The sequence below is a fragment of the Crocuta crocuta genome, unplaced genomic scaffold (assembly GCF_008692635.1).
Source record: "Crocuta crocuta isolate KB4526 unplaced genomic scaffold, BGI_CrCroc_1.0 scaffold158, whole genome shotgun sequence".
In the NCBI taxonomy this organism is placed as follows: domain Eukaryota; kingdom Metazoa; phylum Chordata; class Mammalia; order Carnivora; family Hyaenidae; genus Crocuta; species Crocuta crocuta.
In genome coordinates this window covers 2,304,914-2,314,061 of record NW_027532590.1, presented here as the reverse complement: position 1 = coordinate 2,314,061, position 9,148 = coordinate 2,304,914, and the positions used below count along the sequence as shown (strand labels likewise).

The following is a 9,148-nucleotide window of genomic DNA, read 5'->3' as shown; positions in this document are numbered from 1 at the left end:
TCTTGGGCTTTTATTGTTTTAATGAAATTTTTGGTCGTTGTTTTTTTGGTCCTTGAATGTGATTTTAGCAGCGGGTAACGTGTCCTCACTCCTCTCGGGCTCCCTCGGAGGGCTTTCAGAGAGGTCTCAGTGCATCCATTTTCTCAGATCCTCTCCTTCTTTCTGGGGGAGGATCTGGGGCCCTGCAGGCGCCTCGGGGCGCGAAGGCGGCGGCTCGGGTTCTCTGCGGGGTCCGCGCGGTGGCCGAGGGGGCTCCCGGGCGGCGGCGGCGGCGGCTCTCCCGGGCGGGACGCGGTGAGGGCAGGAAGCGGATTTTCCCAGCGCGATCTCCATGTACAGCTACATCTTTAGGGCTGCTCGGGTTAATATATGTCGTCAGAGGCTCCTCACGCCAATCCCGGGGCGGCAGGGGCGGTGCCTCTCGCTCTCCGCAATAAAACTTTTTGATGTTCTCGTTGCTAATTGTCGAAGTCCCCTTCCAGNATGCTTTCCTATTAAATTATTTTTCCCCCCCCAAGTCTCAAATATTGAAGAATCTCAAACCAGGTATAGTATCACTCTGCTTTCTTTTCTGGTTAAAAACAAATCGAAAAAAGGCGGAGGGGACACAGACTTTTCTTTCGGAGGTGTTTTGGNACGCTGCAAATGCGCGTCCGAGGTCTCTTGACCTACCCTCCACGCGACCCTGGCCGGGGCCGTCGGAGGCGGCTCCGGGTATCGTGGCTGCTGTTGAAGATCATGGCTAAGACCACCGGACGAACGGCCAAGCCGACTGTAAATACCCTTCTTTCCATGTTCTTCAGGGACTCCAGCCCCAGGGACGACCTCGCACGATTTCAAGGCGCAGGCACCTCGATTCCCCGAATTTGTGGTGTGGCCGGTATCAGTGTTCCCTTGGTTTCACTAGCCTGTTTGGTAAGTAACTGAATATTTTTTACAGCGTGTTCAGAGCTTATTTTCCAGTTTTTATGAACAAACATATAAATATATCTCTGCATTCCTGCCTCTCCCATAAAAGCGGGCATCTGTGGAAAGCAGGTTTAGTTATCGGAGGGGAACCATTAAACCGCAGTTTAAGAGGCAGATCGGGAGGACGGCTCGTGGATGTTTAGACTGCTGGCCTTAGGGATCTTGAACGCATTATAACGGAAAATGGATCTCCACTTGTGAGTCCCCGGGCCGCGCAGGGCATCAGGGCCGCGGCGCCGCGTGGCGTGAGCGTCTTGAGGGCGCTGGAAAGAGGTTGGGGCGGGACGGACACTGGCAGGAGCTTGAAATACCCTTCCGGGCTTGTTTGGGAGTCGCAAAGGGAGACGGATATGTAGATCACGATTCGGCCTGATGGAGTTTGGTGTGGAAAAGGGTGTCAATCAGGACCTCATGGGCCGTAAATCAGAGGCAGCCCAGGGCAGAGTGCACAGAAGCGCAGGGCGGCCTGAGACTCGCCCCCGGGCCTGGCTGGGGACACCCAGAGGAGACCCTTAACTCCAGCTTGGATACTGTACTTTGGAAGGCGGCAGAGTCAGGGCCCAGGCCGCCAAGGGAGCCCCACCCCACCAAGGGAGCCCCACCCCAAGGACTCGGTAGGGACAGTCTATTCCTTTCCCGCTGGGCACTTTCCGAGGAGTCCGTCTGTGGTTGGGGATGGAAAGCAAGGTTAGTGTGGATGGAGAGAGGGGTGGTGGGGGTGCCCGGCTCCTGTGCTGCGGGGGATTGGGGCGGCTTCTTCAGCCACTGCAGTCCTGGGCCGCAGCATTGAGAAATACCGTTTAGATATTTCGGTGGCCGGGCGGTAGGAGAGGGGCAGAAACTCAGAGAGGGGCATAGGCTGGGAAACAGCGTGGGAGTGAAGTGTCCGCTCAGGGCCCTTTCCATCCCCTCGGCAAGGGGTCAGTTTCCCTGGATGCCCCCAGCAGAGCATTTTAAGACAGAGAGCAGGGGATGGGGAAAAGCTGAAATCAGATTTATTGCAAAAGTACCACTCGGGCATGGAACAAAATAGCGAGCTAGAAGCTCTCAAGCCCCAACTTGGGTAGCTCTGCGATTTTAGCACAAGCAGAGTGTTTTAAAGATCTTGTTCTTCAAGGAAAGAATATAGGTAGTGTGGTGGGGTTCTGTTTACATTTTTACCAGGGAGGCAAACCCTGAATGTGTAAATACTGGTAGTTCAATCCTCTGACATTTGATACTTTTTTTTTTTTTTTAAAGTCTGTTTATAAGAGCACATCGACCCCTTGGAAGCAGGTAGACAAAGTAAGATGGTCGCACCCAGGCTGGGAACAGATAACTATTCAGGGAAAAAGTTGGTAGATTGCTTTCAGACCCAGAGGGAGTTTTGGGAATTGAAAGGAAGAGGTCTGAGCTGAGAACTAGGGTGCTATGTCCACCAGAGGTGAGTGGCCTCAGAGTGGAAGCCATCAGAATTTGCCACTTTCCGCCTTCTCATGCTTTTAATTGAAACCAAAAATGGGCAAATGTCTTCATGGCTCCAGATATCATGGAAGTGATAAAAGAGATGGAGGACACGGGACAGGAAAAAAAAAAGTCATAAAAGATGCTAATCTGAGCACCAGTCCTCACTGACAGTGTCATTATCAGTTAATTAATGCTGTGCAAGGGTCTAGGGCTTCGTGTAGCTCGGAGAGTCAGACCCAGAGACTACAGCCTTAGCAAGGCAGCTCGGAGGCAGGGGACAAATGTCCTTAACTGTAGTTATTGACTCACAGAGACCAGCCTGGCTGAGGGCCACTCTGAATTCACATCCAGATGAGTCCCCTTTCTTCTCCTAGAGCCCCTTTTTGTCCATTTTGCTGCAGGTCTAGTGGGGTGCTGGGTTAGTCTGCTGCTTTGGAAAGCTGTGAAGTGGATGCCATCTCAAGTTTGCTCCCCCTCTCCCCGATTTAGACGGCCTTTGCCTTCTGGCGGTGGTGGTGGCGGCGGGGGAGGGGAGATAGTGATGGAGAACAGTGGGAAAAGAAAGGGAGGAGGGTGAATTTCCCAGCTTAGATGTCAGCCCAGGGCCTGCACTAGTGTGCATGCTGGTGAGCTGTCCGCCTAAGGGCACATGTCCTGAGTACTCAAAGGGCTCAAACATCTGAGATGATGCAGGCTGTTAGCCACCCTGGCTGCCCACAGGAGGGATCCTAGTGAGGGTGTACTAACTTGCCTCTCCTTTTCCGAGGCCATGTGCTGAGTTGCAACCAGTCCTACCCAGGTGGGCAGCCCCGGTTTGAAGGAATGCTGTGATTCTATGTCCAGTCTTCACTGTAGTTGATGGTGTACCCTCTGTGCTGCGCATTACATCTACCTCCTGCTAAACAGACGGAACCGGGTTCAACAATTTGTTTTGCACCCGTCTCTTGGCTCTTTCCCTTCACTCCCACCCCTTCCTCTGGAAAAGACCCAAAGGGCTCAGGAGAAGCTGAGAACTCCTTTGCAAAAGTTTTGGTCTTGTGAGATAGTCCTTTTAAAATCAATCTGCTTTAAACTATTTTTTTTTTTAAAAACTTCAGTCTGTTTTTAGGGAAAATACAGATCTTTTGGAGGTATTTATTATTACAAAGGCAAGGGCAGTTTGTATCTTGTGTTTTGCTCATGAGAACTCAAAATAAACTGGACCTGAAAAGATCCAGGCCAGAGGGCCATAAACACACATTTTATGTTTACGGGAATTATGGCTCAATTCCCTTCATCATTTTTCCAGTCTCATTTTACCTTATTTTCCTAACCCACATAGTTGAAGTGATGGAGCATTCCTTTAAATATCTATAACCTCTCATATAAGGTGAACGTCAGAACATGCCAAGAACTTCACAGCAAACCCGGGGGTGGCAGAAAAAGAAATGTGTTCTCGGAGATGTAACCTCAGCTCCACCTGTTCCAAGGAAGTTGTTTCTTACTTGCATTTTGTCTGAATTAGAGTGGGATTGAGTCATGTTACAGGCTAGCCACTTGGTCCTAGAACCCTCAGGACACAAAGAATAAGGCATATTGTCTGAGTGGCGGCAGGGATCTCCTTCTAAGTCAGGTTCCATAGTCCCTCCCTCTCTGGTTTGCTTTTTGGGGAAGAGTTGTCTACAGACCCGGCAAGTGACAGGGACTCCAGAGATGTGGTGGTGCTCAGCGTACACTTCTACACTGCAAGATCACGCTTGATTGGACTCTTTTGTCTGTTTCCAAAAAAAAAAAAGTTGTCCATGGCTCTTTTGAGATTTTATTTTTTCTGAGCGCTTTCTTTTTGTGTTTTGGGGTGGGGATGGGGTATCTGGGGAGCGATTCCTCTTTCCGATCCAGAGCAGATCTGTCTCCACAGAGAGGAGGGGGAGGGGAGGGGCTGATCCAGCTGCAAGGACTGAGGGGCTGCCTGCTTAAGACTCCTTCAGTCCAGTGTTTTTGTTTTTGCTTTTTTCCAGTCCAGTTTTGATTGGGAAACATTTAAGTCAGTGGAGAAAATGCCCTCCCCAACTGCATTTAGCCTTTCTTTCATATTCTCTTCTTCTCTACCAACCCTTTCCTCTTTCTCTCTGTCCCTCCTTCCCTCCTTCCTCCTCTCCTCCCCCCTCCTTCTAACTTGCCTTTGAACAGTGCTTGGATTTCTGAAGTTTTTGATGTCATTGAACCTGAAGCTGGTGAAGAATAAGATACTAGCTTATCCTTAAGTCCTTTAAGAAAAATATGTATTTTTGTCAAAAAATTGAGATACAATTGACATATAACATGATGTAAGTTTAGGATGTACAATGTGTAGGAAAAATGTTACTATCCAGTATCACAAGTAGTGGAGATTTGCCTTTTCTTCAAACAACCCATGACTAGATCTTCATATTAACTTGCAGATGTGCTGCTGCTGTGGAGGGATTTCATTGATATGGGATGGCTAGACACCCTGCCAAGTACCCAATTTAAAACACTTATTTGGACTAAAGGGAACAAAAGACAATGCACCAGAAAGGGCCTCTCTAGAGGCAGCAGGATGTGTATATAGGAGGTGTTATTAATGTTGTTATACTGGTCCTTAGAGGGTAAGGTAGATCTGATCATTGTTACTTTCTAGTAAAATATAGATAGTGTAGAGCAACAGTGGCATGAGAAAATACATCCCCCAGGATTTACGCTAACTACTTTGTTTCAAGCAAATTACATACACACTGGCAATATTTTCCTCCCACACCAGAAGGAAAGCATTCAACATTCAGATGAGGAGGAAGTAAAATTGTAAGTTTGCATACATGATCTATGGAAAAATAAGTAGTAGTTAATTTCAACTAGTCTGCAATGCAGTCTGGGATTCAGAATGAAACACGAAAGCAAATGGCAACTTAAAACGTGAAGCTTTGCACAAGGTGTTTAAGGGATCGGAGGTTTTGTTTGTGACTTCAGGCCCCCATGCATTGCCAGTTGTAACTGCGGTGTAGCTAGCATTCCTAGGAAGTCCTGTGTTGAAGCCTCCTTCATGTACATTTTTTTTTTTTAAGCTCTGGCAGTTTCTTCCAACCCTTTTCTACTTTATTCTAGGGCCTTTGCTTCTAGACAAGGGACTTGAGCCAGGATGGTTAGGTTTCAGGTTAACAAAAAGAAACCCTTTTATTGTCAATATTAATGGCAAACCTCGATTTTTACAAGGCTTAGGTTTAGCGGGCATGAGCAGATCAAAAGCAGCTTGGTTTGATTTCTCGATATTCTCTGGAGCTTAGACAATTAACTGCAATTTTGCGTCGAACGAAACAACGCAAAAATGTTAGTTACCAACATGTTAGAGTTAGTCTTTCAGCAAGAATTCTACCTGTGTACGACGTGCCAGAAGCTGATAAATTTGTCCACTGAGCCCGAGCTGAGTTTTGAAAGAAACCTCTTTAACAAAATGTGTGAGCAGACTGTCTTCATTTGCAACGCCACGGAGCCCTGTTTGGGCCGGGCGCATTCCACACTTGTCTTTCTGGCTGGGTAAGGATCCGGCAGACTGAGGTCTCCCTGGTAATTTGGGTACACCGAGTCTCCAGTTAATGATAGATAATCAGCCTTTGGGTCATTCGGTCATTCTCTTATTACAAACCCCTCCTGCTCTCTCTGATCTCCTTTCAAACTAAATTTCACACAAACAAATAAAGCAAGACAGGGACAAGTTCCTTAAAAAAAAAAAAAAGGGGGAGAAATATTAGAAACTCCTGATACAGAACTCTAAACAAGGAAAGGCAAGCTAAAAGAGGATAGGAAAGAACATCTTATCAAAATGAACATGTTGTGTACAAAACATTAGAAGAGAAGGCTCTGGTTTCTGTTAAAGTGACAGAAAATTAAAATAAAAATAATTGCAGGCAGAGAAGTTATAATATAAACAGAGAAGGCAGGATGCTTGGTGGAAATGCGCAGCACGAGGAGGCTAATTTGTTGTTACAGATTATATATCTGCCCCATGATAGGAGAGGCACTACTTTGTTCTATTTTCCAGAAAAGAATGGCTTTCTTTTTAGTACTTGTGTGAGTGCCCACTTAAGTTAACACAGGCCAAAACCTCGAGGAACAAAAAATGGAATTGCATTCTGCTTGTGAAGCATCCAACTTCAAAAGAAGGAATTGGTTGCATACAAAAGGAAAAAAAAGCAGAATTCCATTCAAAACACATTTAGAGGGTTCACTAAACTGGTATGACTGATGCTTTTTTGTTTTGCTGACAGAAGGTGCAGATCATTTTCGGGGAAGTCCGACCGAAACCAGCCCTCCCCTGCCCTATGGGGGTCTTCGTTTTCCCAGCCTACATCTGCTCGTGACTCCAGAAAGAGACTTCAGATTGGCCAAGGTATATCTCTGACCAGATCCCTCTAGGAGCAGCTCAGGAATGTGTGGCTCTAATTGTTCAGAACTCCGGTGAGAGCATCCCCAGTGCCTTTTTCCTGCCCCGGTCTTTGACAATCCCTTTTGGCCTAAGTCCAGGCCTCCGGAAGGGTCAAGGTCTAGCTGCTGGTGTCAAGCCCAAGCCCCAGGTTTTCAATCCTAGGAGAGATGGGAACTTTGGCTCAGGGCTTGAACAACTCAGAGTTCTCCAAGTGAGAGAGAGCAGCAGGTGGCGAAACTGTGACTCCCAGATTGTCCTGAAACATCAGTCTGGCATTCCTTGACTTGCCAGTATAGCTGCTAAACAAGCCATGTCTCTCCTATTTTAAAGAATCCACACTTCTTGGTTTCTTCTAGGCCCAGCTTAAACGCCACCTCCTCCAGGAAGCTTTTCCAGGTATTCCTTTCCTTCTCTCTGCCCTCCCAAACTAAGTCCCCTCTCTGGTGCACCCCCTCATATCCTCTCTGGTAGAGTGCTGTGCACATAGATTGAACCTCCGGTGACTCTGGGTTCCTTGACCCAGTGGGGGATTTAACAGCTGTGTAAAACGGGTGACTTAGAGAAAATGGGTGAATTCTGCATACCCCAATTGCAACTGGATTGGTTTCCTTTATTTTGAAAGCGACCAGAGCTAGGAGGTAGACGTTAGGGAACAGACCTTCATCTCCAGACTCTCGGGAGAACTGGGGAAGTCTTTCTCTGGATAGATCCCGCTTGCAGTGGGTCTGAGACAGTCAGCATCGGCTGGCAGAGTGAAAAACCCAGCCCAGGCCGGGCCTCCCTGGGTAACTCCTCTCGACCACTTGAGCTCCGGAGTCAGAGCTGGGCAGGGCGGCACCCAAATACTGGCTGTGGAATCTGGCTCTCTAGGCCTTAGTTTCTTCATCTGAACAATGGGTTAACGACACCTTCCTTAGGGTGTGTTGTGAAGATTAGTTGAGATCAAGATTCATGGGAGAGCGAGATGCCTGACACACAGGCTGTGCTCAGTAAATATTTATGTGCTGTCTTCTCCTGCCTCTTCAGCTTTTTCCTCTCCCTTCCAGCCTCCTGAAGACCTAGCCCAGCCAACGGCGACGGGCCAGGTGGCGTCGGAGGGCACCGCTTGCCTGGATGCCCCGAGCCAAGAGCAGCCCTGGCTCCGCGGGGATCGCAAGGGCCTCGGGCCTCGCAGGACCGTGGGACACAGAGAGTGAGATGTGGGGCTGCTGCCGCCGCCCAGGAATGTTGGGGCACAAGAGGCGCTACCCCGGATTTAGGCCGCTGGCCCTCCAGCCACTGCACTGGCTGCCGGGTCGCCTCCTTCATCTTGGTGAAGTTATCATTTTGATCCCCACTCCCCATGGGTGCCCGCCACCAAGGAGGCCGGTTCCCGCAGCTCAGGCCAGGCGAGGTCACCGCTCGGGGTGGGGTGGACCTCCATCTTCCCCCAACTCGTCTGCGAGGACTGTTCGGACTGTTCGCCGGAGGCGGGCAGGAAGGGGTTAACGGCGCCCCTCCCCCCCTCCCCGCCCCATCCAGAGTCCCAGGCAGCGGGCGAAGGCCGCCGCTTCCCTCCTGAGGTCTCATTAGGGAAACCCTCACCGCTATTTTCAACATTTCCTCAATCAAGTGCCTTTAAATAGAGCTGCACAAACAAATTGGCGGCAAAAGCGTAGATCTTGTCACGATTGAGACCAATCCAATATTTCAGCCTTGTTTGCTTTGCAATTACGGCTGGGCTTGCGGCTGCGGTGCCACCGGGGCAAATCNAGTCCGCGGGCAAAGGGCGCGAGCGGTGTTCTCGGGCTCCTGGCCGAGCCCCTGAGGCACATACAGGGAATAAAGTGCAACACACATGCAGAAGTCAGTGTCGTCTCCTTCTCCGGCTCCTTCCTCCTCTCTCCCCTTGCCCCTCACTCCCCATCTCCAGTGCACTTTACTTCAGTATTTGTTAGCGATGACCGGTTTCCCCCTTTTTCTTGCTATTAAACTGCTAGCATGATTTGTTATGTTTTCCATAGCTGCTTACTCTTGTTTGACTTTCTGTGCAAAGGCACTTTAAAAATGCTGCAGGAAGAGCAAAGCTCCGAATCGCCCGGACGGGCTCCGGCAGGCTTGCGCTGCCCCCGCCCTCCCTCACCTCGTGCGGGATGGCTCGCGTGTAAATCTGCCGCTGCGTGCGTTCGGTCACCGCGCCCGCCCGCCTCGTTTGTATCAGCAGAACGGTAGTTAACTCCAATCAGCTCCTAAGCCTTGTATTTCACAGACAATTAAATCTTGGCTGCTGTTTAACAAAATTGTAATATTTACTCTGCTCGGTACTGAGGAGCACTT

General features: G+C 49.2%; 1 long non-coding RNA gene across 1 annotated transcript; it reads left to right on the top strand.

The window, feature by feature from the left end:
• The first annotated feature begins 483 nt into the window (after nt 1–483).
• On the top strand, nt 484–8,577 carry LOC144244380 (uncharacterized). The gene is made up of 5 exons (XR_013338928.1): nt 484–546; nt 804–915; nt 6,675–6,796; nt 7,189–7,228; nt 7,879–8,577. It is a non-coding gene; the product is annotated as an uncharacterized LOC144244380 (long non-coding RNA).
• Nucleotides 8,578–9,148: the final 571 nt, after the last annotated feature.